Source organism: Phyllostomus discolor, chromosome 5 (genome assembly GCF_004126475.2).
Source record: "Phyllostomus discolor isolate MPI-MPIP mPhyDis1 chromosome 5, mPhyDis1.pri.v3, whole genome shotgun sequence".
Lineage (NCBI taxonomy): Eukaryota > Metazoa > Chordata > Mammalia > Chiroptera > Phyllostomidae > Phyllostomus > Phyllostomus discolor.
In genome coordinates, this window is record NC_040907.2 from 107,805,396 (window position 1) to 107,816,515 (window position 11,120).

Consider the following 11,120-nt stretch of genomic DNA (forward strand, 5'->3'; position numbering starts at 1 on the left):
AATTGTATTCTTCATTTCCTCTTGGCCCTCTTGATAGTTTCTATTTCCTTTTTCATGTCGATATAGTTTGCAGTGAGTTCATTGTAGTTTCCCTGTAGTTTCTGGTAATTCTCTGTGAGCTCATTGAATTTCCTTGTAACCAGTGCTTTGAACTCAATATCTGATAGTTGAGTTGCCTCTATTTCATTTAGCATTCTTTCTGAGGCTTTCTCCTTTTGTTTCCTTTGGGGATTGTTTCTTTGTTTTCCCATTGTTTGTGAGACTCTTCTTGTTAGCCTCAGCTTCTTAAATTTATCTCTTCTGGATCCCTGGGTTTATGGTGTGAACTTTTATAGTAGAAGACCTGTGAGATTCAGTGGTTCAGTATCTTTGATCTCCTGATCTAGCTGGTTCGGGCTGTCTTTTATGTTGGCTCTCTGCATGTCTTTGGGTTTTGATTGTTGCTGGGTCTTTCTTTGGTGTGTCCTTCTCTCCAGCTGGTTAACTGAGGGTCACTCTGCCCATCACCTGTTGTATTCCTTTGTGCAGGTGTGGACAGGTTTTTTGAAGCTGGTTCTTCCATGTGTAAAAGGTTTTGAGGATTCTCTCTTGCTCTTGTTCAGTTGTTTGTTCTGGGTAATTTCTCCACCATTTAGTTTTATTGCTAGACAGGTCTTGGGTCGAGTTAGTGTGGCTTCCACTCCTTTCTTCACTTTCTTCTGATGTTGTCTGTTGGTGGTTTCTTTGTTGGTGGGCTTCCTTTCCTAGCAGGTGTCCTGGTGTTCAGGGCTTCCACCTACTCATCTGATTTTTCTATGTCCTCTACAATTTTGGTCTCTAATCTTCATATATGCTGGGATACTGTTGGCTGTTTGCTCTGTTCCTCAGAAGATTGACTAGGTGTTTCACCTGTGTGTAGGGAGAAATAGACTTTGCTTCCACCTATTTTGCCACCATCTTCCTACTCCTGGTTCATGCCCCTTTATTTGTAAATACCACAATGTGTATTTCCTAAAAACAAAGAAATCCTCTTGCATAAATGGAGTCCAGTGATTATAACTGGGAAATCAACACAAAATTGTGAGTATGTGACCTGTGTGATGATTGCCATTTTTCTAATTTGAAAATTTCTTCTGTACTTGTTGGTTGATTTTCTGCTGTGAGGAAGAGGTTTTCTTCCTGTTGATTGATTGAATGTTTGCCATCAACCGGATTCATATTTTATTCAATGAGTTATTATTTATTATACTATTATTTATTTTGATGTCCTAATTATCCAACATTTGTCCTGTGGTTCTTCATGGTAAATCCTGTGTCCTTTTGATATGTCTCCATAATATCCTGAGCACTTTCTAATTTCCTAACACAGCAAGGTGTTCCAATGAAATCACCCATTTTACTAAGGAAAGCTGGCTTCTTTTATTAGAGATTGTATTTACAAACTAAGATATGGGTGCCAGGTGTGCTCATAGTTTCTAGGCTCTCACAGTGGACCAGGCTAGGAAATATATGTATGTACACAAACCACACCCACACACCCAGTCTCACAACATGCATGTCTATACATTTACATGGCTGTTTTATACTCACAAACAGGCCCAAATATACACACACTACCATGTACATTGGCTTACTCTGTTTTCTCTAATTCCAGTGCAACACCACAGATTTCATTTATCCTTCTCATTTTCATGTCACTAACCATAATAATAAGTTTAGCTAACATTACTCACAGTATGTTTATTTGCTCTCTCCCTTTCTCTGTCCCTCTCTCCCTCCCTCTCTTTATCCCTCCTTCCTTTTTTCCTTTTTTTGCAGGTAATGTTGGGAGATTTGATTTAATGACTACCATCATCCTGGCTACTAACAATAATTTCTTAACATTATATAATACCCTGTCTGTGTTTAATTTCCCCTAATTTTCTACAACATGTCCTTTTTATAGTTGACTTTGTTCTCATCAGGATCCCAAAACCCTCCACACTTTTGTTTGGTTATTAGCTTTTAAAAGTTATTTAAATAATTTACAGTACCACTTGTTTTTCACATAATTTATTTTTGGAGAGACTGGTCACCTATCCTATGGATCTTCCACAGTCTGAATCTGGCTGATTTTATCTCAAAGGTGTCATTAAGTATATTTCTCCAGCCCTCATTTCTTTTAATCAGCAATTAGACCTAGATACTTGCTGATGCTTATATTCATTTTTTTTTTTCATTTTGGAAGAAAACCTTGGTATGTGGCATCGTGTTCTTCCTATTGTATCATATCATAAGAAGCACCATGTCTGATGGAACCATATGTATAACATCTGATCGGTCCTCACTGATAAATGATTTCAACTTCTATTATTATGAAGTTTCTGTCAACATTTTGCCTAATGGACTTGCAGCCATTGATCAATATTGCATAGATTCATTGTCTTGATATGATAAAAGTGTAATTTGCTAATTCTATGTGAGTGGCACATCTCTTCCCAGAATTTATGTAATGTCACAATGTACTGGTAATTAAAAGTATAAATACGTAAGAATAAAAGCTTATACCAATATCAGTAGTAAGCTGGGACCAAATAGCATTATCCAGATGGAAAATTTTTAATCTAGTTTCCAAGATAACCTCTTGACTATTCCTGCTAAGAGCACACTGATATTTCCAGAGGCTTAGGGATTTATTTTGGGAATGTGCATGGCCAGCTAAGTCCCTTCATAGAAGAGAAGGGAATTAAGATGCATGCACTCCATCACTCACCAATTTTACTTTGGGCCAGCCCCAGTGAAATAACTCTCTTTCTTGGGTAATGGCTTTTGTAGTCTCACAGACAGTGATTTGGGGTGTCAGTTCAGAGGTAGGAACCAGGCAAACTGTCCAGGTGTATTCATTGCAGCCATGTTTAAAATAATAAGGTGGTGTGAATGAAGGCAGGATGAAATAAATGTAACCCGTATAAAGACAAGAACACTGTAGAGTGGGCAAAAGGCATAGATTTGTATTATCAGAATCAACATGGATAAATCTCAAAAATCTGATGTGGAGTGAACAACAAAAACAAATCAAGGTATAAGAAAGTCAATTTTAGCCCTGGCTGGCGTAGCTCAGTGGATTGAGCACGGGCTGGGAACCAAAGTGTCCCAGGTTCGATTCCCAGCCAGGGTACATTCCTGGGTTGCAGGCCATAACCCCCAGCAACCGCACATTGATGTTTCTGTTTCTCTCTCTCTCTCTCTCTCTCTCCCCCCCTCCCTTCCCTCCCTAAAAATAAATAAATAAAATCTTAAAAAAAAGTCAATTTTTATGCCAGTTATGAAAATAGGGACATATCAAATAACATTATTTATTTTTATGGATGTAGGGGTACCTATCTAAGTAAAACTATAAAAATAAATAGAAGACAACATGAAATTCATTAAAGAGCTAGTCATTAGGTTAGGGTGATGGAAAAGGGCCCTAATTTTAGTTGAAGTATTCTAACACTGGTTTATAAAGAATGAATTAATACAGTACTTGAGCAATTTTTTCAAGTATGTAAGCACAAAAAAAAGATGGAGAGGAAATATACCAAAATAGTCACAATGGTTAATTTTAGGGCTGTAGAGTATATCATTGTTTTCTTTTTTTTTGTATAGTTTTTTTTTTAATTTTCAAAAATTATGAAAGAAGGGCAGGACCTTGCTCAGCAGCAAGAAAAACTTGTCCAAGAAGGCCTGAGTGGCAGGGTCCTTGAGGGGAGACACCAGCCCTCGAGATGGGGATTATCTCTCTGACCAGCTCCTGAGGCCATCTTGAGGCCTGGTCTCCGGATACAAACTTGTCTGCCCTTTTCCCAGTGGAAAAACCCTGCATCTCTAGATTCTTTCTTCTTTCTTTCCTTCCCCATAGACAGACAGTCCCTGAGTGCTGTAGTCCCACCTTTCTTTATCACTGCCCCACTGCCCCATCCTGATCTCTGGTTTCCCTCTCTCTCTCTCTCTCTCTCTCTCTCTCTCTCTCCCTCCCTCTCTCTCTCTCTCCAGTCTATGTTGTATAAGACTCCAGAACGGCCTTCCTAAATTCCATGGCACATCTGTTACCCCCAGATATAAAGATTCTCTACAGTCACTTGCTAAGGGTCTGAGAAAATCTAAATTGTTTAGCCTAACACTTGTGGTCCTTCTTTAATCTAAGCTCAAATCTCTAGCTTTCCTTCTCTCTTTTTCCCCCCAATTCCTCACCATACCCCTTCCCATTCACCTAAGAACCTCTTGATAGAGCCAAATAGTCCACAGTGTCTCCTGGATGACCCCTGGCCTGGAATGGCCACCCCACTCTCCCAGCTCCTATCAGCTCCTCTGCAAGTCTCTTCTGCTCTCAGTAATCTGCCTTCCCTCTGAATTCCTGCATCATGCATTATCCATGTCCTAAATATTTCTTCCATACCTATTATAAAATAATAATAAAGTAATAGCTACTGTTTACCAAGTACCTTGATGTCAGGTGCACACAGACATATTAACAAAGGGCAGATAGATGAGAAGGCAGGAAAGGATTGGCAGGGTGCAAGTCACAGGCCTTGCCTGGATGTGGGCTTCCTTGGCATGGAGAATTCCTTAGGCTCAAGAGAGCCAAACAGAGGAGTGTCTACTTGAGATTGTTTGGGAGTCAAGGTGGGGAATACAGAAAAAGGTCATGTTCAGGTGTCTAGAAAGAGGCGGGTTTGAGCTATGCCTACTATCTATCAAATTGCCCTCTTGAGTACCATGTTCATTCTGACCCACAGAAGGTCCAGGACTCCAGCGACAGAGAGACAGGAGCAGACACCAGCCTCACTGCTGACTCTCTCTTCCTGGCTTCCTTATTCTATCCTCAAGGCAGGTTCTGGAAAGCAAAGGGCCCTAGAGCCTGGTTGCTTTGTTTTGGCCCCTCCTGCCCCAGTTCTGAGTCTGAGTACCCCTGTAGCTTTCTGTCCTTCGGGCACACTGCTTCTTAGTCTATTGTTTCAGGTTTGTGTGGGCAAAATCTTCCAACAGTCCAAGTTCCAACATTCTCTTTGTACAGAACCTACAGCCCTTTTTCTGCCTACAGGTTCTCGAGGTTACCTGTAGTCTTTTTCTGTAAGTGGCCATAGTGGTTTCTGCCTTAGGGCCCCAGAGTTTCAGTAGCTTGGCCAGGCAAGGCCCTGAGTTAGAGGCCGGAATGAACTCTTATTTAGGGCTCTGCCTTTTTGTCTAGGTGGCCCAGTTGTCCTTTAACACAGACCTCTGTGTTTCTACTGCCAAACTTCTCACAGAAAAAAAGCAACTTTCTAGTTCTCAGATAAAACCTGAGGATTTCTTTCCCTGTGTAGACTAGTGGGAGAAAGCCAGAGGTACCCAGGAGGCTGCAGGAACATATCTTGGAGGGCAGAGGGTACCTGGAGATGATACTCCTGACCTCAGCAGGGCTGTGCCTTCAAACAAATAATGCCCAGGCTCCTGCAAGCAGCTGGTGACACCAACCACTTACTAGGAAGCCTTGGGAAAGACAGTGCATTTGAGGGAGCATTCAGAATGCCATCACCTTCCGGAATGGATAACATGGAGTTTGCACACAGATAGTTTTATTTTTACCCCATGTTTCTGGAGAAGGCCTAATGGCTTGGAGTGTTCCTCTCTGTCTGTGAAATTTAAAAGGGGGAAAGTGAGTGCACATATTATAATCCCACAGCAGGGCAATTGACTGCCTCTGACTATTAGGTCCCATTAAAGATGTAATATCTGTGGTGTCTCAGGAGAAATTCCTACTTATTTATGCTTAGTATTAGGGCAAATATTAGTTAGCACCAAAACAGGATGCAGTTAAGTCTAATCTGATGTCATGAGCAGAGCTTGCCTTATAAACAAAATAAGTGGCAATTACTTTCAAGCAGAACTAATCATTTTTTCAAGTGATTCCATTTGGCGTTTATCAGAAATGTTCACCAAAGAAAGGTGTGTTCCAGGGAAATGTGCAGGGTGTGCATTTTAATCACATCTTCTTTAAATGTCCAGAAGGCCACAGGCTGCCTTCTTGCTCTTTCTTTGTAGGCTTCCCTTAAGGACAGTAATTAGGAAATACAACCCAATAAAGGAAATGAGCATTGCTTCTCTTATGGGGATTTAAAACTAAATAGCTTGCCTTCTGTAAGTGAAGGTGCTCCTCCCTTAGAAGTGCAGCAGCTTGCTCTATGCTACCTGGTGCTTCAAACCTTGTGGAAAATGACTACTTGGCCTCCTAGAGAGATATTTCCTGAGAAAAAGAGTGGGAAGGCCCAAAACAGGGCCCTAGGCATGACTTGATAGGTTAGGAGTAGGTCTCAGCACCCAGCCTACTGTGGACCACAAGGCTGGCTCTCTAGGTGCCAGTTGGTGGCAAATACCTGCCCTCCCCTCTGCATTACAGTATTCCCCAGCAGCCAGTGGTGCACACCTTACTTTTTTACCTCAAACTTCAGCAGCAGGGCTTCCAGTACCTTCCCCTGAGGTACAGGGTTCTAAGCCCAGGCTTGTTTACCAAAAACTTTCTCAGATTTCTAAAGTGGCCTGCACTTAGGACTCTCTATGTGCCTTGTCTAATGTGCCCTGGTAGCCTAAGCAATCACACAGCACCCAGAGACATCCATGTGACAAGTATGAGGGGCTCCCAGAGGACTGCACCTAGTCCCAGGGCCAGAGCTCCAGTCATTCTTACAGATGGGACCTTAAGTCTCCCTGCCTTTCTAGAGGAGCAACTTCTCTAACTCAGTAGTTTTAGCTCTGAGCATTTTCCCTGCAGCAGAGATTTGACCACACCCTGTGCTGTGGGTATCTGGGGTCCGTGCTACAGAGCTGTGCATCTGAGTGGACATGGAGCTGAGTATGGGTGTACTGTGGGACCTGATTCCACACCTGCACCCTGCCTAGCACAGGCCAGAGCTGATCCAGGCCATGAGAAGGTTTAGCAGAACTTTAGGTTCATTCTCCTCCTCAGGCCCAACCCTCTCTCCATTTATCTCCCTATTCCATTACAGAGACCCACTGAGCAATTTCTAGAGGTCAGGTCAGGCAAGATCCATTGACAGATTCAGAGAAGACTGAAACTCAGATTCTGCCTACACAGAACCTGCAATTCTAGTTAAGAGAGTTGATAAAAGATAATTACCTAGGGCCACGAGACTGAGTAAGGTATGTGTATATGGTGGGTAGGAGGTGGTCTAAGGAGATATCACATCCATTTGAGAGGATCAGGGAAACCTTCAGAAATGACATGGCATTTGAGACCTTAAAGGTTGGATATAGTTTCACCATAAGAAATTGGCCTTCAGGGATGATAATCCAAATAGAGGGAGCTACAAACAGAAAGGAATGAAGGTGAGAAGTGAGAGAAGTTTTTTTTCTTTTCTTTTTCTTTTTTAATTGTTTTATTGTTGTTCAAGTACAGTTGTCTGCATTTACCCTCCACCACTCCCCCTGCACCCCAGCCATCACCTCCTCCCTCCCCTGATCCCACCCACCCCCCTTGGTTTTGTCCATGAGTCCTTTATAGGTATTTCTGACAAGCCTTCCCTTTCCCCCTGCATTATCCCCTCCTACCTCTCTGGTTACTGTCAGATTGTTCTTAATTTCAATGTCTCTGGTTATATTTTGCTTACTTGTTTGTTTTGTTGTTTAGGTTCCACTTAAAGGTGAGATCATATGGTATTTGTCCCTCACCACCTGGCTTATTGTACTTAGCATAATGTTCTCTAGTTCCACAATGGAATACTACACAGAATGAAGAAAGAAGGAGCTCCTACCTTTTGTGACAGCATGGATGGAACCGGAAGCTTTTTTTCATCCAAGCAACATAAACTCAGTTTGGTTAGCAGGACTGAGCTGGCAAGACCCATATTCCATTGGCGGGAGGACCAATCCATTTTTTCAACGGAAGTATGACATGATCCCTGCTACCATACTGACCCGCTATCAGATTCTTTTCCTTCTCTGGTTTCATGGCTAGCTTCTTTACAAGGTTGTATACATTTTTTATCTTCCCTTCTCCTTTTCTCCTCACTCCCATCTGGCTCTCATCTCCTTACTCCACTGAACCTGTTCTTACTAAGGAAACAAATTTCCTTAGGGAATTATTTCAACTATCAAGGCCACATTTGTGGCTACTTGACCTTTCCACTGCATTTAGCACTGACTAGGTAACCTCCTCTTGCTTCCCCGGGCACTCTAGCATCCTCATCCTATCTGTCTGTCTGTGCATCTCATGCTCATGACTGCTGTCCTGGCTGTTCATTGACCTCTTGCCAACTGACTCTTTAATACTGGTCCTTAGATCATCCCCACCCTCCATTTTTACTTTTCATGCTTTTTGGAAACCCATCCCAACATCATTACTGGTGATGGTCTAATGACCCCCAAGTCTGTGTTGGGTCCTGGAGCTGTCTTCTAATCTCTGCTTGGGAGGCTTAAGGACACAGAGGGCATTAAACAGAGAATGGCCTCTTCCTCCACCCCTTCTCTTCTTGTGATTCTTTTCAAAATAAATGGACTTATCATTGTCCACTTACTCAGGCCAGTGCCCTCTCCTTCTTCAAGCTCTGCATTGAATCCCTTTCTCACTTTTCTTGCTGCCATGCCATAGGTCAGGCCTCACTCTCCCAGCTTAGCCTCACTTGCAAGGTTAATTTCATCACTACAGCAGGTTCATTTTTTCCCTCTCACTCTCTCTCCCTCTCATATATATATTTTCTTATGTTATTTGAAAATAAGTATTTAAATGCTAAATACTTCTCCATAAATGCTCTATAAGGTATTTTCTAATCTAGAACACTCTCATGTAAAACAAAGTACTGAGATTGGTGCAAAGGCCTCGACTTAGAAGCTGACCCATCTCTGCCCTGGGCCAGCTGCCAAGCCCCTGCTCACTCACCTGTGAAGTGGGCTCCATGTGTTTCCCCTAATCCAAACAGTGTCATAGAATTTTATTGTTAATTTCACTAATCTGTAAAGGCTGGTCACATTGGAGCTAAATTTAAGTCCACCAACTTTCTTCTGCTGCCCGGGGGATTGGAAGCAAAAATCACCTAGATTGTAATGTCTAGTACTAAAAAAGAAAGAAGGTGGCCTTGTTAGATTAAAAAATATGCACAGAAAATAAATCTTGTAGGAGGTTCTGTATGTGGTCATGAATGTTTGAAAATATCTTGCATGTTATATCGAGTTGGTAGAAATAGAATATAATGAAGCAGCATCAATCAGTGGACTTCCATAGACACATTGTAGTCAACGGGAAGAACATGTCTTGGTCAGCAAGACAGCAGGACATGCAGGGCTGATTAAGAGGAAGAGACTCTACAGATCTGATACTCTCTCAGCCTCCTGAGGGAGAGGCCAGGAGAGAGATGGTGAGATGCTGAATAAGAGACAGAGAATGACTCTCTTAGGAAGAGCTTGACTGTGCTCTGAGGTCACACTGAGCCTACTGGCTGGACTGCAGATGATCCAGAACAGTGCACTGGTTGTGCCTCAGCCACTGTGTGTATCAGTCAGCCATATGAGTGCACTGCCTTTGCTGCAGGGCAGGAACACTAACTGGGCCCTGGTAGCTCTCATTTCCTCCTGGCCTCTCTGAGATGGCTTCCTTGCCAGGTACAGGAGCAGTCGCTGTCTGGACTTCTCTTTACTGATCCTCACAACACAGGTCTTTTCCTGAGAGGGCAGGATATAAAAGGATGCCCCCATGATCCAATTACATTGCTCTCATTACCCTTCACCTTGACATATTTAATGGTCACCACATCTACTTGAGAACTATTTTAAGAGCCATGTGGTGTTATCACAAAACTACAATTACAGAATGGGCTGCCTGGAATTTTTCCCAGTGTCTGACTGGGAGCTAACCTCAGAAGCATTCCAAAGGGCAGCTTCCCTAGGAGACTGTTGTGGCCTGCAGGTGGGAAACATGGCAAGCAAGCAGGGAAAACTTTTAGATTTGATGCCTAAAATTCCTTGACTCTTAGGTGTTCTAAGCAATAATTCATTGTTTACTTAATCTTAACACTGAATAAACCTCCCTTTAGAAATTACTTTATTACATTAAGGCCCAGAGAGGGGTAGCAGCCTGCTAGAGCTACTCAGCAGGCAGCAATGATTTTGATCCCAGTCTTAGGTCCTCTGGCCCCAGTTCATCACTCTCCTATTAGTTCACATGTCTGCTGTTTGTCACGATTCTCCAAAAATTAAGTGAGTGCCAGGGTTTCAGGATTGGACATTATGTCAGATGTGACTGGAGGTGAAAGTTGGCCATCCATCCCATTTTACCAAGGAGGATGAAAGGAAAGCTGTGACTTTCCTGGGAGCACAAAGCATGTCAGGGAATAGTATACTAACATTTTGTATAGAGGACAGTCTTTTCTTGAATGTGAGAAACAGCATGCAGGGGCCAGGGCAGACACCAGGACTGGAGAGAGATGGGGACCTGCTCATCTGTTCTGGACAGTTCTGAGCTAGTCTGTCTCGTATTGCCCACATTCCTAAGTCTATATATACCTGACCCTGACCACGATGGTCTTAACCTTTAGGATCCTCCCTTACTGGCAGTTCTGAGACTCATACTTAGGCTCTTGGGCATGGGTGTTAAGTGAGAGCAGACAGATGTTCCTTTTCTGCAGGAACAGCATGGAGCATTGGATCCAGGAGGATTTTGTATCATGTTATGGCTGTCATAGAAGGAAGTCACCTGACTTGAGGGATAGGAGGCCCTGCAGCAGCTCCACTAGGAGACTGGCCTAAATAAGAATAGATGCCCATCTCACTCAGGGGAGGGCTGAGAGCTTGTGACTTAATGCTTCAATGCAGACAGCAGGCTGCTTTGGAAGACTCCCAGAGCCTAGAAGCTATGGCATGGAAATCCCTGAACCATCGAGGTTCTTGTCCTGGCTTCCCACCTGGGTCTCTCCAAAGTTCCTCTGGTGGGAGTGGGTGAGCATGTGGAAGTTGCAGCCCATCCTTGGGCTGGCTAAACCCCCCACAGTATTGGCCAGAGTCTGTCATGGACATCAGTCTCTCTGCCTGCTTCACACCCTTTCTTCCTCTAAGGGAGCAAAGTTTGTTGCTTTTGAGGACTTTTGTGTGTATATGTGGGGTGGAGGCAGGATAGTCACATAACTCTTGAGTCT